Below are 21,370 nucleotides of genomic sequence, written 5' to 3'. Positions count from 1 at the left end.
ATGGAATTGGCTGCGCTTCCTGTCAACATGTTTGAGCTTCCTCTCCAGTTCCCCTGTGCTAACGGCTGTGTCGTGTGTGTCAGGGCTGCCAGATCAGATGTCCCGTGTCCTGCGCGGATATCAAACCAGACAATGGACCTCCTGCTGCAGGCAGGGAGAACGCCGTCTACCCAGAAAGCATTAATTTCCCTCCTCGGCCTAATCCTCCATCCCCAGAGAGACGAGCGCGAGGCTAATGAATACAGAGGAGGAAATGTGAGGCGGCGGCGCATGTACCACACCTTCAAACACACACCGTCTCCACACACACATGTTGTTTGGACGGAGTCATGATGCATCAGCACATGGAGGCTGTTACTGTACAGTGCTGCTGGTCAGAAACATGAGGAATGAGCTGGTTATGAAATAGTCAGATTATGGTGCTCTACTTTCCACAGGTGAGTGTGTGTGTGTGTGTGTGTGTGTGTGTGTGTGTGTGTGTGTGTGTGTGTGTGTGTGTGTGTGTGTGTGTGTGTGTGTGTGTGTGTGTAACTTAACTGTGCCAATGAAATATTCACCATTCATCAGCCCCAGCTGACCCCATGCTGTTATGCAGGCGGGGGCTCCAACACACTGATTTCCTTTGCTCATGTCTTGTTTACATAAGGTATGAGTTACATGAGATGTTAAAAGTTTCTTACATAAATTCAATAAATCCTCGCATTGTTTCATAACTAGGGCTGACCCAAAAAATCAAAGCTTCGAAGGTTCGTTCGTTGCCATAGTAATCGATCATGAAGTCATGAATCGGCAATTGTTACACTAAAATGAGTCTGCTACTTGGCATCCTGGAAACCTGCCTGATTTTGGAGATATGCAGTGTTTGTTTGCCATTACTTTCATTATTTCCGCTACGATCGTGGTCAGACGTTACCCCCCCCCCCTCCGGTCAGACGTTACGATCGCGCACACTCCGGCCATCGAAGCTTCGATTTTGATCGATTTTATGTCCGCAAATATTTGATTATCAAAATATGATAATCGGGACAGCCCTATTCATAACATCATGAAACGAAACTCTTGTGCTCCCCCGATCTGTGGACTACTTCATTATCCAATGAAGAGAAAAATAAATGTGTCTCTCAATGTGTTTTTCATCGTTATTGTTGCCTTTTGTGTTGTCTATTTTTTTTATTATGTGTTTTGAACAGTTTTCATGTTATTGGGACTATGGACGGAAACTAGCATCCTGCTATAATTTGGCATATTCACATGTTCTTATGTCCATTAATGTGCACTGTCCCATTCAAATAAACAAATAAATAAATAAATAATTATAAAACTGGCATTTCTATTTTTTTTTTTTTCCAACTGACAGAGCAGCTGAAACAGAACTGACTGATAATTTTATTTCACTTTCATTTTTTTTTTGGAATGCAAGGAAAACTAAATAAAAGAGAAAAATACCAACACATACAACTCAAATTACATATCTGATAATTAATCATTTTAATAGGGCCAGTTCTACAGTATTTAAATCATTAACGGAAATTAATGAACACTTTTACTAAGTGTTTTTAAATTAAATAACATCCATTGCTGCTATTTCACACGTCTTATTTTGTCAATTACTGTCAAATCAGTTCATCATCACTCTTGTGTTGCTGTTGGGATCCGTTCTCCCACATTGTGACCCGTCACCTCTGTGATTTTTAACCTGTATTTATCTAGATCTGCTCTTTTTCTAGAAAAATCAGCTCGTCTCACCCAGGTCTGGTGATATCATGGTATTAGCTGTAATGTGAGGTGGCAGAAAAGGGGAAAGAGTCTTCTGAGAAAGAGATTCTGTAAAAGAGAGGGCTGACACCTCTATAGCTACCTGCCCAGCTACAAGCCTGTAATCTGCCGCCATCAGGTGTCTGATAGCTCTGGATATAAATACCCACCATTACTGAGAGGCAGGGAGAGAGGAGGGATCGAATGTAGCAGTCCTCTCTCCTTCAGACACACACACACACACACACACACACACACAGCAATATCGCGTACAGTACTCAACTGGTTATTACAAAGAATAAGTGGTAACTTCAACTTAAAACCAATATATAGATCTAGTGAAGTGTAAAAAGCCTTTTAGGCCCTGACAGTGGAGGTGTGTGAACGTTTGTGTGTGTGTGTGTGTGTGTGAGTGTGAGAGTACCAGGGCCATCTCAAGCTGAGGGACAGATGCCTCCCCCAACTGCCCTTCCCCTGAATCAATAGCCCTCGCTCTAGGTTTTAATTAGCTAATCAGTGGAACATGGGCTTTTAAGCGTGGTGGGAAAATGTGGCTAAAACCTGGCATCAATACCTATTAAATTGGCTGCCTCAGCTGTGGCTGCACAGGCAAGGCCATTGACTCAAAGCCATTGTCTTTTATGGCATTCGAACCACCTTAATGCAGTAACGAAGCTCAATGAATAGCTACGAGGGCAGGCCCAGTTGAGCTGCAGAAGATGTACAGAGAAATGTACAGAGCTCGCAAGGACGTGCATCGGTCTGCATAACAGTAAACTTGATGTATTTTATAATATTTGTTTTCATATTGCTTATACTGTTATGAAATGTAATGTTTCACACTCAATCCATGCATCAGTTTGCTGGTGAACTCTTTGTGACATTTGTTTCCATCAGGTTGGCACAGATACGTTCTTCACTTGGAAACAACTGGTGAGCGTCCAAAAAACAATGTGATACACTAAATGCAGCTACTTGCAAAGAGCATGTTTGTTGACTTAGCAAAAAAAGAAGAAAAAAAAGCAAACAATTGAAAACCACACCCTGTGAGTCCAGGCTGGATGGCTCTGTCACTGTGTGCACTTGTCACATGCTCTGAATACCACAGGGATTAAGATGGAGTGATGGGCCGTGTATTCAGCAGCCATTATGAACTGTTTAGTAAATATGCTGCAGGGGGAACGAGTGTGTGTGTGAGTGTCTGTGTGTGAATGAATTGGGATGACATGTTTGCTCTGTATCCATATGTGTGTGTATGTCAGAGCATGTCACAGAAACCCTAATTTATGAGCTTACTGGACATGTCAGCAGACTGCAGGCGTGACTGTGGGCTGTGTATTTGTGTATGCATGTGGACAGTGTGTGTGTGTGTTGGCGACATTCTTGTTTACCTTGAGCTGAAGCCTGGAGGTGGTGTCTGAGTTTGGGTGACAACATACCGGTGGTTTTTTTCAGAGCTGAGCCTGTGTCACCTGTGGTCACCGGTCAACTTCCAGGACAGTGCGGGGGCGTCCAGATGAAAGCAGCGTCTGAAGGGCGAGAGAAGCCAACGGTGGGGGGGGGTTACGACTAGCTCTGCAACTTAACAATAAAGAAGGAGGAGGGGAAAGGTAAGGACAGAGAGCAACCAAACAGGCTGACAGTGGGTCGGTTCAGCAGCTTGTCAGCATCCTCTCCTCTTTCCCAGGCACAACTCCCAAGTAGTCATCAGTGGTCTGTAATTAGGACTTTAGTTTGATTTAGAAGCACTGTGATGATACGGCACGGAGTTAGAAAAACACAACTGATGCAACCCAGAGCAACTGTTTAGTCTCTGCCTGCTCAGAGGCCGTCTACATTCACAGTTATGACTGAAACCAGCTTCACTTCCAGACACTTTCTTTGTGTGCTTCTGCATGTGTGTGTGTGTGTGTGTGTGTGTGTGTGTGTGTGTGTGTGTGTGTGTAACCACTAACATAGTAAAACGACCTGCTTTTGACTGCTTTTAATCTGGCTCACACACTACTGAAATAACATCTCCGATCTCTTTTTGATGAAGTGCCCTGATGAGTGAGTCCAATTTTCCTTTCACCTTTATTATAACCATTTAAATGCAGTGTTGATGTAAACAGGAAAGCAATACAAGGCAATTACTGGGTGTTACTACGTGATTACAACATCAGGGTAAGGGCCATCAGTCCATCAGCTGCTCAACAGTTTACCCCGTGTGTCATCATTGCTTTCCAAAGCGCAAAGTACAGACTGAGCCGCTGTGGAAATCCCAGTTCTATCACCAGCTTTTCAAACAAACAAGCCATCGTCGCCGTGGAATGTGACTAAAAGAATCGAACCTTTGGACCGTTTTGACTGGCTACCTTGAGTTTGTCACACTTTATATTTCTGCAGGTTTAATGCAGAGCCAGGGACAGAAGAAGGTTGTTTGGTTCAGCAGAAATATTTCAATGAATTATAAAAGGTTTTGTTAAAGAGAGTAATTATGATGTCCTTGTTAGACTGCTTTTCATCCAACGCTATAACAGATTTAGCAGGAGGGTTTTTAAAACTGGCTCAGAGAGTGTTTTTTGTGGCCGGAGAATCTTTTTTTTCTTTTTGATTTTACAAATCTATTTTCTTGTCGTGAAGATGACTGAGTCCAGCTCTTTGTTAACAACTACACTCACCTACAGTGCAATGGTGATTTATTTACCCGTTAAAAATGGCAGGAGGAGACAAAGACCAAAACCTTGAAGAGAAAATCTAATAGAAAAAAGGTTCGCCACAGATTCTTTAATTTAAGTTTTTGTCATAGTGCCATAAACCAATGATAAAAAAAAATAAATGACATAAAACCAATTATCTGAACTCATTGGGTGTTACATGTACAATCACTTCTTCATAAGCATTCAATTACAATACAAATTTTCACACCAAGTAAAATACTAAAATATGAATTCCATTCCATTTCCACCACTATACTAACAGCAGCGTATATTATGCTGTGTTTGCTCTGCCACATCATCCACCTGCCACAGTGCATTAGATCACCGGCACATTACCGCTTTACAAATCCTCGGCTGCTTTTATGAGGTGCGACTGCCTGGCCCTGACAACTCGGGGGAATTCAATATTTTTTCAAAGCTATAATACACGCCGGTATCTGGCAATAAAAGAAAGAACAACAAAAGTGTCTATTTTCACTAGAAAAGACTGAAGCTGGAAGAATATGGAGGGATTGTACAGAGAGGGAGCAGCCGAGAGAGAGTGTGAGGGGGGAGGGGGGGGTTCAGAGCTTTAATATGATGACACAAGGTTGGCCGAAGCCATTATCAGCCCTGTAGATGGCTCTGAACACAGACAGGGAGACAGAAAGAGACAGCACCCCCACTTTAATAAAAGGGGCCCTTTGCTGCAGTCTGATTAGAAATATCATTTCCTGACGCCCGTCTTTTTCCCTCCATTAAATTGGTGGGAGCTGAGCGGGGATAGACTGTATATAATAATCTGCGGGGAAAGAAGAGTGTAAAATAACTGGAGGTGATAGACAGCAACGGCTGCACTGCCTGCTGCCTCAGGTTAACAGCCACACACACACGCTGCCAGACACACACTCACCTACATACTGCAAAACACTTGCAAAATCTGGTGAGATGTGGCCACTTTAATCTAAATTGTGTGCCGCTGCTCTGATTTCCTTCCCTGAGGTTCATCTCTCAGCCCATCCCTCAAAGAAAACACAGGGATAAATAAAACAGCAACTCTCAGCAGTGCAGCGCACACACACACACACATTTGTATGGCTATCTTTGTGAGGACACTCATTGACATAAGCCATTTTCCCACTTTTTTTAAACGCGTGTCGACCTGCTAATAATTGGCATTTGGCCCCTTTCCCATTGACCAAAATGAGCCGGGTTGACCCGGGTCTGGCGTTCCCACTGCAAGCTGATCAGAGCCAAGCCGATTGAAGGCGATTTTAACCCCCGTCGCTTGCCGAGTCGTTTGACGCGGGTCGGTATGCCTTTCCCACTGCCACCAAAAGCCGATTGTTAGTGGATTTAAATGGGTTTTTTGGCCAGTGGGAAAGGGGTAATGATGCATCCCTAGCCCCTAACCCTAACCATCCAAAACAAATGCCTAACCTTAACCATTACTTTTAACCTAACTTAAACCGAATTATAATAACCTAGTTATTATAAAGTCTTAACCCTCAGTCTGAAAAAGTGAGAACCAGCCAAAATGTCCTCACTTTCCCAAAAGGTTTAAAACTCAAACTGGTCCTCACATGTATAGCTATACAAGTACACACACACACACACACACACACACACACAGGTGGCCACACATGCACATCAGCTGACCTACATAACGAACCTGACCACCATCATTAACTGCAGTCTCCTCAGTGTAAATTACAGTTAGGTTACTCGTGTATTCACACTGTCACTGATTGCATCATTCATTCCTTTTTGACACCGACTACATTTCCCTCACTGATATCACCGCCACTCTTGTTATCAATTAGTATCATCATAATTATTCATGAGACTAATTATCATGTCATTTTTCACGTGCGTATGTGAACATCACTGCCACAGTAAATAGATAAAGATTACTATTATTAAATGGTTCATCTCCGTGTGTGTGTGTGTGTCTTTGCATGATTACATTATCATCGTTTGGAAAAACGGTCGTTTTGGAATCAAACACACACACTCCTTCTCAGCTGAGTGAGGGAGATGGTCTGATAAATGGGGAGGTAATAAATAGCTTGATCCCCTCGTGAACAGCATGCAAGGAGACATCCACCCACCCACACGTGCCCACACACACACACACACACACAACACACTTTCCGTCTCTCTGTGTTCGGCCCCTGTGGCCAAAAAGGCATCTGCTGCTCATGCTGATGTCATCTGGAGATAATAACAAGGCCCAGCGTGGCAGCGGGCTGCAGCCAACATCGCAGACCCCCACCGCCCTGCATGGGCTTACTACGATCTGGCAACCTGCATCTGGGGGGGAGGATGGGATGGTGGAGAGATGAGAGGGTGGGGGTGTTGGAGACATGCACAGTGTAGCCGCTGGGTTGGGGGGGCGGGGCACGAACGCGGAACATTTAACAAGTTAGTGTGGATGTGTTCATGGCGTGGCCGGCTGCCCACAACTGGAGCAGATGTAGAGTTCCCAATGCCCACAGCCAGTTGGTGTGCAGCTGACGGAGCAGCTCCGCCTGCAGTGGTGGGGGGTGTTCTCCAAACAACAGGGGCTGTAAACCAGCGGAGAGGCCAACATGCAACCACAGTCAGTACGTTTACATGCACAGCTTAATCGAGATATGCTGAAAATTCGATTTCGGCGTCTAATCAGACTTCTGTCCTTGTCCCAGTTTACATGCAACAGAGAAAATCGAATAACTGACGTGTCCTCCTCCTCAGGCGGCGATATGCGTCATTTCAGCGGGTAAATACGCCCCCCTCTCACTGGTCGCACTGTGTGAAATGCACTTGCTTCTCTGCTACACTTTGTGCCGTACTGTTGTGGAGCGTGCACACATGCATTGTCCAGCTTCAGTCCGATTAAGTTGAATACATGCTGAAGAAAATCGATTTCCAATCGCATTATCTGGGTGTTTTAATCGGAGTTGGAGAACTTCGATATGAGTCGGACTAACATGTTTACATGCTCTTCAGTTGTCTAGTTATAGTCGGATTAAGGCAATAATTAGTTTTCTTTCAAGTGTCATGTAAACGTACTGAATGCTGCTGTGAAGGTGGACCAAGTGTCTGAAAGTAATAGTGGATCATTGTATTATGCGATTGCTATTGTGTTTAATGCGAAGGACTTTTTTTTTGTTTGTTTGTTTTTTTATTGCCAGGGTGTTGCAACTCCACACACATAGATAATAATAATAATAATAATAATAATAATAATAATAATAATAATAATAATAATAATAAAATAATAATACATTATCAAATGTCACAATACTCAGCCAACACCAAACTGCTGTAATGTAAAGCATTTCTTCCAGTTAAACGTCATGAATCATTTCCAAATCAACTGAGGAGCATATTCAGGGTGAATCTGGCTCCATTACTGTCACAGTATTTTTGAATATATATAATACATTAATGCAGTTAAAAGTGTATAATATGTGAATATAAAGTTAGTAAGGCCCACAACACCTTCACACACTTAAATCTAAGAATAAAACCCAGTGCCCCTGAAGTTGAACTCTGATAAAATGGTCTTATTCAACACTATGTAACAGTATTTTCTTCATCACCTTCCTAAAACTCAAGCTTACATGAAATGAAAAGATCACCACAGTAACACTTTATAATACGTACACACTATTAAGCATTAGTTAAGCATTAATAAATACTGAATTCTTCATTTATAACACATGAATACTCATTAGTATGTAGTTTATAAACACAGTTTAAAATCTTTTACTCAGCATTGATCAGTACTAACTGTATTTATAAACTACATACTAATGAGTATTCATGTGTTATAAATGAAGAATTCAGTATTTATTAATGCTTAACTAATGCTTAATAGTGTGTACTTATTATAAAGTGTTATCCTATATTTCTTTGGGGATCTGTGTTCAAAGGAAACTCAACATCGGGGCCAGAGGTTCTGAATATTTGTCTGCACAGCGTGCGTTTGTGTGTGTGATGACTGACACAGCAGCAGGTGACTGAGTGTTCGGGGTTTAGATTTCTAAATACAATAATACTGTAGCCTGTCACTTCCATATAATTGATAGTAAAGCAGGTACATTGTGTGTACACTGTACGTACACACAGACCTTCCCAAAGCGACGCACACACACATGATATGTTCGTAATGCACAAAATGTGCTTTACCACCAGAAGGTCTGCCACTTTGGCTATAATTTATGTTGCCAGAGTTCTCTGCAGGTTAGTAAATCTATCTGTAAGAGCAGGGGGTCTGCTGCCGGCTGCTGATGAGCTGAAAGGGGCTGAAACAGGAGAACAGAACCCAGGAATTGAGTTACTTTGGACAGGATGGCTCCCTTCCCCGCCGCCCACCTAAACACTGCTCCATTATGGGAGCTATTAAAAGAGCTAACAGGCGTCAATCTGCCCATTTGGACAGCAGCGAGTGGGTGGACTATTAAGTGGCTGCCTTGATGGCCTCTCCTATTGTCTTCCTTTGTTTCTCTCCCACTGACACAGCCTTTCACCTGCTTTGTCTTTCCCTGCTCTCCTTTCTTCTTTTCATTGTTATTTTCTTCTTGATTATCTGGTCCTTTACGTTTTAAACTGCTCTCTTTAATTCTACCACCGTCTTGCACCTTCAGTCTCTTTTTGTCTTTATCACTCCATGACTTGAGCTGCTTCTCTCTCTGTCTGTTTCTATCTGTGTCTCCTCCTGCTCCCAGAACTGCTTGTCTGCCGTCTGCATGCATCAAACCCTCGGCTGCTGCTGTGTGTGGAGGAGAAGGAAGCCTTGAAGACGGAGAAATCAAATTGTCTGCTAGCATCTAATTCTCCCCGACAACCACTTCAGCCAGGCTGTCTTTACTCGCATCCTGGAGGGAGGGGAGGGGGGGGCTGGTGGGGGAAGGCTGTGTGCAGGTAGTAAACGAAGGAGCCGGGATGGAGGGGAGAAAGTGTGTGTGTGTGTGTGAGCGTGTACAGGGGGGCAGTTGGCTGGAGGCAGGTTTTGACTCCCTGTGCTTCTTGTCAGATGAACCGTGGATCAACCTGAGGCTCAAACCACCTCAGCATGAATTTACAACAACTGCACACACACACACACACACACACACACACGGTGTATACACCACCACTGTGCACACTGATACATTTCTTCCTGACTTGGTCTGAACAGGCAACAGACAAGTCCTCCAAATAAAAACTGCCTTCATATAAAGACACCACAGGATCTTCTCTGTCAATCACTGCAGTAGGACTGTCACAATCATCACATTTTAGTTGACTATAATTGCCACACAAATAATTGTGATTAACGATTAAATTGTCTGATAATTTTATGCCACTATAAGCCTATAGTTTAATACACACACACCTTATGAAGAAGAAGAAGAAGAAAATTGGCTTTAAACATTGGAACATATACGTAAATAAAAATTACATTTCTGTCAATAGATGTTCAACGAAATGCGATGAATATTAGAAATTTAGCTCCTCCAGATCAACAGTTTGTGGCTCCACTCACGTTTCATTAGACAGAAGAAAGGTCGCAACTTTCATGGTGTCATTAAAAGAGGAGCAGACAAAAACCGTGGAAAACTGGAGGAAATAGTGATGAAATACGACATTTCTGTTAAGTTTCACCCAGCTGATTAATACAGATAAATGGAAACTATTTTAATAATTATGCAAAATTGTTGCGGTCAGCTGAAATAATTGCGATCAGGCGGTTATGTACAGTAATAACTGTGACAGGCCTAATCACAGCAATGATTATAAATCAATCTTAGGCCTAAACAGATGAATGTTAAACTAATATATGCAGAGCTGAAATAATATATCAGAGGGTTTATTGATCACAGAAATTCTGCTGCGGTGACAGTGGCCAAGGTTGTAAAGTTAACACTCCTTTATCTTTGATTCTGTTTAGCTGAATTAATAAAAAATGATACATAACACCTGAAGTCATCAATCAAGACCAGCAAACCAAGCCCATGTTGTAAAATTTACAGTGCATCTAAAATCAGTTCAGCTCAAGCTGTATCTAAACCTCAGATGGACAGGCAGTATCCCTGGACAGACAAGAATACTGTCAGTAATGTAGACAAAGACTTCCATCACTCGATCACAACTGTCTCCTGTTCTTTATTTTAACAGTAGCGTTAAGAACCTCCATTATAACTGCAGCCTGACTGTATGTCACACAAATCCAGTTTAAGGAATCATATTCACTGTTCTCCTGAGTACATTGCTGCACACTATGTGCATGCAAGAAAACATGTGGTTGGGGGCGGTGTTTAGCTCAGGTCCTATCCACACAAAAAAGTTTTTTTGATAAACACCGCTTTTTTCATCCGGTTTGGGGGGTCCGTACACACGCAAACGTATTGAAAACGCCTATAAACAGAGATGTTTTTAAAAACCCAGCCACAGTGAATATTTTTAAAAACACTGTATTTATTTTTGACGTGTGGACAAGACAAACGTTGGTAGAGCAGCCGCCCCATGTGACTGTGCTTTAAATTAAAAGGCGAAAAAGCCAAAAAAAAAATACTTAAAAAAAAAAAGAAAACATGTGGTTAATATAAGATACCACACTATTATTAGCATTTCTATTTTATATCATAATAAAATCCAAATATCCATGGTCTGACCTCAGTTGGTCTGTGAGCTCAATAAGCCTGTAATTGCTGTTGTTAATTAATAAACTCAACAAGACTCGTCCATTAGATGCTTCCACTCGCTTTACAAGTCTTTGTCTGAAGGGTTCAGTCCAGGATGATCCTGTAACCGACTCCTCTACATGCTACAAAGAGGGATGTTCAAGCCCTGCCATGAGACAAAACACATGAAATGAGGTAATAACAGGAGACCTCCAGTCTCATCGTTATCTGCGGGTTACTGTGAGTAAATGACATCATTATCAAGGGCTATTGATTGTCTTCTGGCTGGGTGACAGCAGGTCAGCTAATAGATGGTGGTTATTCTAGCCAAGGCTCCGTTTATAGACCTGAGAGAGCTTAAGACCAACACATTAGTGATTCAGTAAAGATGGCTAGTAAACAAAAAGATGTCATAATCACACTGACATCACGTCTTTACTGAATATAAAGACTTTCTGAAGATATCAGCTGCATTACCGTGCAATCTAGTGCGCATCAGCCTGCACGTGCACACCAATAGAAACAACCCTACACTCAACCACATGAGATGTCCTGTTTGGTTTGGTTGTCTTGGTGCGGGGCATGTGTGTATTGATGGGGCCTTGCACCAGTAACCTGGAAGATTTGTTTTCATTGGTCACCGAGGTGGCGGGGTCAGTGTCAGTGGTGGAAATGACCAGGCCAGAGTCAGAGGAGCAGCAGCGTCTCTCTCTGCTGTGTGGATGATCAACAACACGGTGCTACTCTACTCCTACTGCGTGTGTGAGCTGCGCACACACCTGCGCTTCCTTGTTATTGAATAAGAAAGTGTGAGCGAGAAAATATGAGATTACAAAGCAACACTTTTTTCAGTGAATGACAGTAAAGGTAATATAATATAAAGTCCTGAATGTCTCATTGTCTTTTGAACTGTATTATTTACTGCACTTACTCCATCAGACTTGCATACACAAATGTGTTTCACATTTTTATGTCACAATTTTTTAATTTCAGGTTTTTTCATGACCAACAGATCCTGCCATTCATGGCAGTTTCTGACTCGGTCTAGTCTAACCTCAACATCTTTCCTGTATTTCAACAACCCATGACTGCATACATTTTGATTAAAGGGATAGTTCGACATTTTGGCAAATTGGCCCATTGCCATAATCCCTATAGTCATAGTAGTAAGTTTGTAAGCTTTGATTGTCGGTGGAAGCCGTTTTTAGAACGGCGGAGCAGAGCCGTGAGCTGCTCAGAGCTATGCTATGGAGGCTAATGGGATTTCTTGGTTTCAAACTCATCAAATACACAATCCAACAACTACAAACTGCTCTGGTGGACAAGTTGTGACCTGCACATTCACCACGTTATGACATTATAATGGAACGTTACAAGACGGAGTTGTTTTAGAGGCAAATGCAGAGACTGCATTCAAGCCAATTCCAAAATTTTCCAAAATGTTGAACTATCCCTTTAAGTCTTCTTTTGCTCTAAAGAGTTCTACGAAATTGTATTTTTGGCTATTGCTCTGTTTCTGTCAACTCTCTCTCCACTGCGCCCACTCCTCTTCCCTCAGTACCGTCTCTCCCTTATTCCTTATTTTCATAACAGCTTTATCAGGCCCAGGCGTGACCACGGTGCCTCTGACCCTGGCACTGTGCATCTCCAGCTCCGTTCACACAGCCCACTGTGGGCTGGAATGTTGTTCCACCTCCCTGTTCTGTACTAAAGGTATAAACATAAACATACAAGGAATAACGTGGTGCCGTTGTTCTGGTAATAAGGAGGAGAGCCGACATGGTGTCTGAAAAACACACACTGGGGTGGTGTCGTCACGGCTTTGTTTGGTCCAATGTAAACAAGCAAAGCTAGAATAATGAGACTTCTTCTGAAGGACAGTATAGTGGGATCTCTGTGTTAAAGAGGCGTCTGACCTCTAGGCACAATGGCTGCACTCACAGCCTCAACCAGGCAGCCAGAGAAGGAACAGGAAGAAAAGAATGGGTGAGGGAGGGAGGGAGGGAGGTGGCAGGGTGACAGGAGTGAAAATGTGTGCTCATGAAATGCATATTACATGAAAATCGTACAGACATTAAAATAAAAGACAATATCACATATTGTATGCATCAGGTACCGTGCACCCAGAACATTATTCTAACATTTAAAATTTGGTTTGTTAATTAATTGGCATTTGTCTGTGTCCTGGAATGTGATTTACTGTGCAGTGTTTACAGAGAACAGACAGCAAGCCCACAGTCACACTACACTATCTGTCTGGATCTGAATAGATTTTTGTGACATGCTGATAGCTCCACCTTTCACTTTTAGAAACTATAATGGCTGTTCTTGATTATTTATAATAAGATTGTTAATAATAATAATAATAATAATAATAATGATGATTATAATAATAATAGCTTATAATAATAATAATGGATTTATATTGTGCTTTTCAGTGCACCCAAAGTGTGTTACACAAACCATTATTCATTCCTACCGGTGGTAATAATGGTAAACTATGCTAATAGTTGTTTTAACACCAGAAAAACTGCCGTCTGTGTTTTAGCCCAGGTATCAAAGCTACGATCCAATTTGCACCTTCCTAGGTGATGAATTACGCACACATTTCCACTACTGCTAATACAACAAGTTCATTTACAAAATTGAAACAGCACAATTAACTTGCAATTTCAATCCCAACAATAATACCCTCCTCTGATAATCCATTTTACACAGGATGAGAAAAAGAGAAAGAAGCGTGTTAACAGAGATAAACCACAAATCAGGAAATACAGCAAATATCAAAACAGCAGCTGTTTGTTTCTTCACCAACATCTTCAACTGTCTCAGCTCGGTTTTTTAAATGCAGTTTTTGTTAGTTGTTTAGTTACTTTAGTGGAATATTTGCTTCCACTCTGCTGAGTTTTCTTGTGTATTTAGGTTTTGAGTGCATGTCTCATGTCTTACAGTATACACAATATGTCATGCTGTGACTAGTCTAGTTATTCTAGTGGAAACTTACCACCTCAGTACAGTGTATAATATTACTCTAAAAAGTAAATTCATGTTTTACCTCAGTGCTTTGTTCTTTATATGAATATTCATATAGATTACATAGACACATAGATTTGGTGTCAGTGCCACTAGGCTGTGTACAGTACATGTCTTTCAGGGTTCAAGAACAGACACTGATGACAGATAGTGGATTAGCTGCTGATACTTTAGTTGTGTACTGGGAAACTGCTGAGTTCCCATGAGGGCCTAACCCATACCGGTACACAGACAGGGAGGTGAGCTCTGGGTGTGTGCGTGTGTGTGTGTGTGAGACAGACACGTGACTTGCCTGGAGAGAGAGACTCACACAAGTTTGCAGCCACTCCTGTGTGACATGTTTGACGCTATGCTGGGTCATCAGAGGGTCACCGCTCTGCACTGCACCGAGAGAGACAGAGAGACAGAGAGAGAGAGACTTCTGAGTAGGTCAGATACATACAGGACCATTACAGTCAGAACAACTATAGTCACAGGATTCACATGATCATGAAATTAAACTCACATCTGATGCACATTAAATGGACACATATTTTTGTTACACTGTGTACAAGTACTGAGTGAGGCATTAAACAGGAACATTCACAGAATTAGAAGAAGAAGCACAGGTGTGAATGATCAAAGTAAGTTGTGTCTGGCTGCTTCACACTGCAAAAACTCAAATATCTTACCAAGAATATTTGTCTTATTTCTAGTCAAAACAATCTCATAATACTTAAAATACGACTCGTCACATAAAAAGCAGCTTGTTTTTAGACACTTTTTTTTAAAACTCCTTTCGAGCAGATTTTCACTTGAAAGAAGTAGAAAAATCTGATAGTGGAGCAACTTTTTCTCTCTTATTACAAGCACAAAAAACATGCTTTCACTGGCAGATTTTTCTACTTATTTCAAGTGAAAATGTGTTTGAAACAAGTGAAAATGATGAATGAAATAAAAACAAGAGTCTTATTTTAAGTGGAAAGACAATAAGAGATTCGTTTTGACTAGAAATGAGACATTTTGACAAGAAATAAGACTAAAATTCTTGGAAAGATTTTGCAGCGCAGTCCCAGTGTCCCGGTGTTCATGCTGCCTCCCTGTCACTGTCACGGCTTAACAAGCACAGTCATCGCTAATGTTCTTAGTAGTAGTCCTACAACAGGTCAACATGTTGCCTGTACAAAGGTCTTTTCACAATTGAGACACTGAAATGAGATAACAGGAAATGAGTGAATAGAAAAAAGGAGTCATTTCAGACACAGGCATAGACAAGCCTGCACACACACACACACACACACACACACACACACACACACGCTACAAAAGTAGAAACACCTGTGTGTGTGGACTGTGGCCGTAGGTTGACAGAGACAGAAAAGAGTTTACTGGCAGGCAGGCAAAATGATTATAAACTGATTATTATGTAATTAAATCTGAAGCGTAAATGTTGTAAAATCTTACACGTTTTGATGTAAGGGCTTGTGATGCGTGTGTCTTCTCATTAACCTGCTGTCTTGTCCACAAAACAGCACACACGCAAAATGAACATGGAGTGTTCAGTTTTTGTACTTTAGCATCTGTTTCAAAAACATGTAACAGACTTATTATTATTCATATAAATGTAGTATAACACACACAAAAAAATGATAAGTATTTTTTTCTAGGGAAAAAAAATCTCTATTGCAATTGTTATTTTTATGCTATGGACAGAAATGCTTTTCACAGCCAGACAGATATTTAAGATGACAGTAAATAACCAGCCTCACTCTGACATACAAACTCTCATCAATTAAACATCAAATATTCTCCACAACTGTTTTTTTTCTCTACCAAACACATTCTTCAATCCCTTTAATCCAAAAAGCTAAAACTCAACCCAGTTATCATGCCAGTGGAAAGAAGGCAGGGGAGAGGGAGTGAGAGAGGACAGAGGGAATCAAAGCATATTAATTGAGCTCTAGTGTGCAGTGTGTGTGTGTTTGGAGAGAAACTGTACAAGAAAGAAGGACGGAGCCCGAGAAGATTTGCATGTAAAATTGTTTTCTTTTTGAAACCCCTTTTCTCTCTCTCCCTCTTTCTCTCTCTCTCTCCGTCTTCCCTCTTTCTCCAGCCAAGGTTTCTCTCTCTCTATGTCACTGTCTATAATGCACTCTGACAACACACAAATCACTACAGTGGTTTCCCGGCAACAGGAGGGAGGGCTGGGGTTTTGGACCCTGATGGAGCCAAAAACGTCTTCCAGGAGAGGAAATTGATTCAGTGGAAGTCTTAAAAAATCCTTCAGATCTAGTCAATAATCACCACTAGATAAAAAAGCGAGTGCTGGGTGTAGAGGGGTGGGGGCCATTGATTAGCCTTGTTGCTGCTGCCCAGTACACACAGGCAGGACAATCAGGAGCTGGGAAGGAGCCAAGGAAACAGCATGACAGTCTGATGAAAGACAGTGGTGCTTGGGGCTTGTGTTCACAAATCAAAGTGTTGCCTCTCATTCCTCCTCGCTCTTCCCTCACTCAGTAGGAACCATGTTTTCTTCTCCAAACCACTCCCACCCATCCACATCCACTTCTCTCTGCCTCCCCCTTGTGGCAGCAGCATGTCATGGCCTTCATCTAACAAACATTTATCTACTAACCATCAACTGTTGGGGATTAAAATGAGCATCCACAGGCAGCACGTGGCCCCACTGCACAATGGACCACTCTTACAACACTGATACCTTTAACTAGCCTACTGATTTCAAATTAGTATTACATTTGCAGATTAGTAATGGTCTTTATGTACAAATCAAACCAAAAAGGATTAGGAAGGCAACTGAACATTTTCATTATTTTTTCTTAATTATGTTAAATTTTGCACATTTTTTAAACTGAAAGGAACCACCTAATGACTAGTTGATAAAAAGAGTTACCAGGTGTGACCATTTACAAAGCTGGATTTTCATTTTTGGTCTCGATTTCTACCCGTTTGTTTTTCCTGGGTAACCTCCTCCTCCTTCCAGGTGAGATATCTGACCAATGAGAGAACATTTGGCTCGCGCATGGTATTTCTTTACATCTTTGGACGCTTGGGACTTTTACCATGGGAACACAAACGACCCAAAAGGAAAATGCAACAATTGTATTGGTTTAGCCCCTGAATGGAACAAAGCAAACAAGACACAGGTCTGAGAATGATCTATTACTAAAAGTGGTTCTCTAAACGGTTTGTCTATTGACTTGTGTAAGTCTACTTCATACTGCTGTAAGTAATCGAAAACTGCAGAAAGGAATAAACACAGAATGAGTAGGCCGACATATCTTCTCATTAAGCATTCATGATTTATTGATCAGTGAATAGCTCTTTTTTTTACTTTAACTTTGGAATTATCAATGAGGGAATAACAGAAGAAATTGATGTATAATGTTCATTAAATATAAACAATGATTATAGTAAACTTAAATACAGTGTCACACATAAAATATTTTGCTGATTTGATTAAAAATTGTCTTCAGTTTCCATCTCCAACAGTGTACTCCTGGTGTTGTGTCTAAATGTTCCACCTGTTTGAATAGTGTAATAAAAAGAACTAAACCTGACAGAGATAATTGGTCGGTCTGTGTTTAGACTGGGACTGCTTTATATAAGGTGGGGATCTATTTGTCACTGAGACACAATGTGACCTTTAGGTTGGAATCCACATAGTACATAACACCTCTGTGCTTCAGTCAGAAGTAACTAGATGAAAGCCCGAGGGCAAAATGTCCCCCACCTGCAGAGCTACCTGTCAAAGTGAAGATGCAGCTGTGGGAATAAACATGTCTTGACACTTTCACTCACACACACCTTACTATGTAATCCCAAGGGCCCCAGCAGAGTCTAAAATCGCCTCTGACTGTCTTTCTCTCTGCCATTTATTTATTTCCATAAAAAGGTACAGTGTCTTCGTTTGGATGAAAATACTTCAGCCGTGTACAGACATTAAAAATGTCTCCTGCCATGTCTCCCCAGGCCACTGGGGGGCAGAAGCCAGGAGGAGATGGGGCTTGACTGCTGCCACCTCAGCACCTCCAGATCGGACCTATCACAGCACCCGCTTGTGTCTGATTACAGCTGCACCAATGGGAGTACCCTGACCTATACGGCATTCTGACATGGTTCAGGAGTTGCTCTGCAGAGAATTATGCAAAACTGCATTAAACATGGCCTACTCTCAACTACCAGCGCTGAACGACATCTTCACCTCTGTCTACCGCTGTCTACAGAAGTCACAACATCATCAAGGACCCTTCCCAACACCTTTTTGAACTTTTGCCATCTGGCAGAAAATATAGAGCCATTAAAACACACACCACATGTTGCAGGGAAGAGGTTTTACCCCACAGCCATCACCACGCTGAAGAGAGAAGCAACCATACATCGGTACTATGTGTGTTTTGCTGTGTGGTCAGTGAATGGATGCTGATGTGTGAGTGATGCACAGTGTTTATTGTATTTATTCTTATTCTTTCCACACCCTGACTGTGCACCTAAATTTCAATGTACAGTACATGCATGTATAATGAGGTATCTTATCTTAAACGATGCAGCAGGCATCCAGGAGACTCTCATCTTGCATCCAAATGGATCACACAGCTTCTTTTCTATTATCTTAGTCAAAGCTTTTACAGTTACAGAGCTGTTTCTGTTTGAGTCGGAAAATCACTATTATTGAAGTTTAATTCGTATAAGTCATTATTGAGTGATGGATAATAGTAAATGTCTACTTGCATTAGTGTAAATATTAATAATTAAATGCATTATCTAACACTTTCAAATGGGGTATTTTCTGTATTTCTGCATGGGGGCTCAACCTTTGATACATTGTACATTTGTATTTTGGTAGGCTACTAGAATAAAAGATCTGATTTCTTCCAGCACGTCTGAACATTTCACATGTCTCCCGACTCTAAGCTTGTACTGCTTCATTACCATATCCATTGCATGTGGTCGGTCAGAAAGCTGAAAATGGAAACTTGTGCATGTACATACAGTAATATGCAGCATTTGATTTGGTGCAAGGTTCTGACAGGGTATGTTCAGATTCGGTGTAAATCTTATAAAAGAGTATAAATTGCATTCCATATCTTCTGTGTGATATTATTGAACCTCTATTCTGAATGTTATGAAATATGAAAAGTAACTTTGTCTGATCACAGCTGGGTCACTAACAGTGTAAAGTTTCTCTTGAATTTGTACTTCATGTCATTGCTTGGAAATTAATTTTAGTATAAAACCTTTCACTGTACTTTTGTCAAATATGACAATCTCACCTGTACAAAGCAGAAGCTGATTTTATTTTATTTTTTTCCTGCACATATTAGGTTAGTGTCAACTTAATAACGTTACCTCATTATTGCATTGGTTGTCATGTTGTTCTAGTGCATCATCCAACATACATATCCTCACTTTTCAATGACAAGTTTAATTTACTACACCGTTAATTACTGATCCTCCATGGAGAAGCATCTCCTCATCATCACATTGTCCAAATCCAACCAAATATCAAGAATTACTCTTTATTTAAAATTTCTTAAGACCCTCTCAAATCCCTGTTCTTCCAGCACACATCCATGAGTGAGACATTGTCTGTGGCATCTGATACAGGGAGGTAGATAGTATTCTGCTCCAGAAGGTAGCTGGGTCATTATCAAAATACGGTGATTTTCCGAGTCAAAAAAGTAAAAAAATTTAATTCAGTTTTCACAAATTTAATTTAGTGGGAACTATTTATTAGCATGTTGACCATGTTACCAACTATAATGGACAACTATAATATTTTTCTTTTTTTTTCATCTATCAAACGTATTTAGTTTTCTGTCACAGTAACACCAATGACAAATATCTATAAAAAGCTAATTACACAAAATAGTGTCCAAGCTAGCTCAAAGCCAGCATGAGTCAGCACCTTAAAATCTATAAATTATACTTATTAAACAGTTTTTTTTCCAGAAGAATATTTCATTATAGCGCAAATCAAAGTAACACCAATGACACAAAAAAAGAACCACATTGAAAAATGACATTTTAATTGGAAATATCTTACTTTTTACTCATGAAAGAGACACTCACAATGTATTGTCTTAAATGGCTCTTTTTCTTCTTCTTCTTTCTGACCTTGGGAGTTCTCTTACATATTCTTAACCTTTCAAAATAATGGTCTGTGATACCAGTAACACCAATGACACCAAATCGAAGGACAGGTATTCTTTTAAAAATATTTTTATTATTAAATAGCCAATTTAGATTTAATTTTATTCACATATTAAGCCCAGTGTTTGCCCATTATTGACCACTTTTTTTTTTTAAACAAAAAAGAGGAAATATTTTTACACTGTCCAATAGCGTTGAACCATGGCAGTGGGACAAGTGTTTTTTTTTTTAGGTACAAAGGAAATTAAAACTGAAAAAATGAAATAAAACAGTAATATATAAACTGAAATGATCATCATCATTTAAAATGGTTTTAAATTACATAATTTTGGTTTAATGTGGATGATCTTTTTACATTTTCAAGCATTTGTGTGTCTGGAAAGTGCAGGGACATGTTTTTCACCGTATTTTGATAATGACCCAGCTACTGTAAGGTGGGACATAGTCTGGGTTGGGTCCAGGTACATCATTACCTACAAAACCTCCTGAAAAGATGACAGGCGGTGTATAACATGAAGCCAGCAAACAGTGCTATCTCTTTAGCTGTCAGGGAAAGGCCAAGTCTCTGGAGATAGAGGACGCCCCCTACCAAATATACTGTCTATTTGGTCCTACACTGGGTAGGGGGCAAGATCTGGTAAGATATCTGGAAGATTTGGTAAGCTAGCGGTAAAAACTCACCTGTTAGCTAACAGCTACTGCTGCGGCTCCAGCTCAGGCCAGGTGCGTCAGTTCGTCATTTTCAACAGAAGTGTCACGAACACGCACAACAACTCGAGGTTTAGACACTGCTAAGCGGCCTGCTCCTTGCTGTGGGTTATTTCCAATACATCCATCGTTATTTCACCCAACATGAAGAACATTAGCAAAACTTCCGTCCCGCTCCTTCGCGCGCTCTCACAGTTTACGGTTTGAGAACTCAACCGTTACTGCGCACGCGCCGTTGACTCTCCTAATTAAAGTAGCCTAAAATCAATTCCACCTGGATCTTTCAGAAAATGCAATGAGATGTTTAATGTAGAGGTTTTCCGTTAAAAAGAAAGAAGAAACCCCAGACAAACGCTTCTATAACGTTAGCATGTGTTTACTTAAAATTATTAT

The sequence above is a fragment of the Trachurus trachurus genome, assembly GCF_905171665.1.
Source record: "Trachurus trachurus genome assembly, chromosome: 1".
Lineage (NCBI taxonomy): Eukaryota > Metazoa > Chordata > Actinopteri > Carangiformes > Carangidae > Trachurus > Trachurus trachurus.
The sequence above is the reverse complement of the archived record's forward strand: the minus strand, read 5'-3'. Positions refer to the sequence as shown.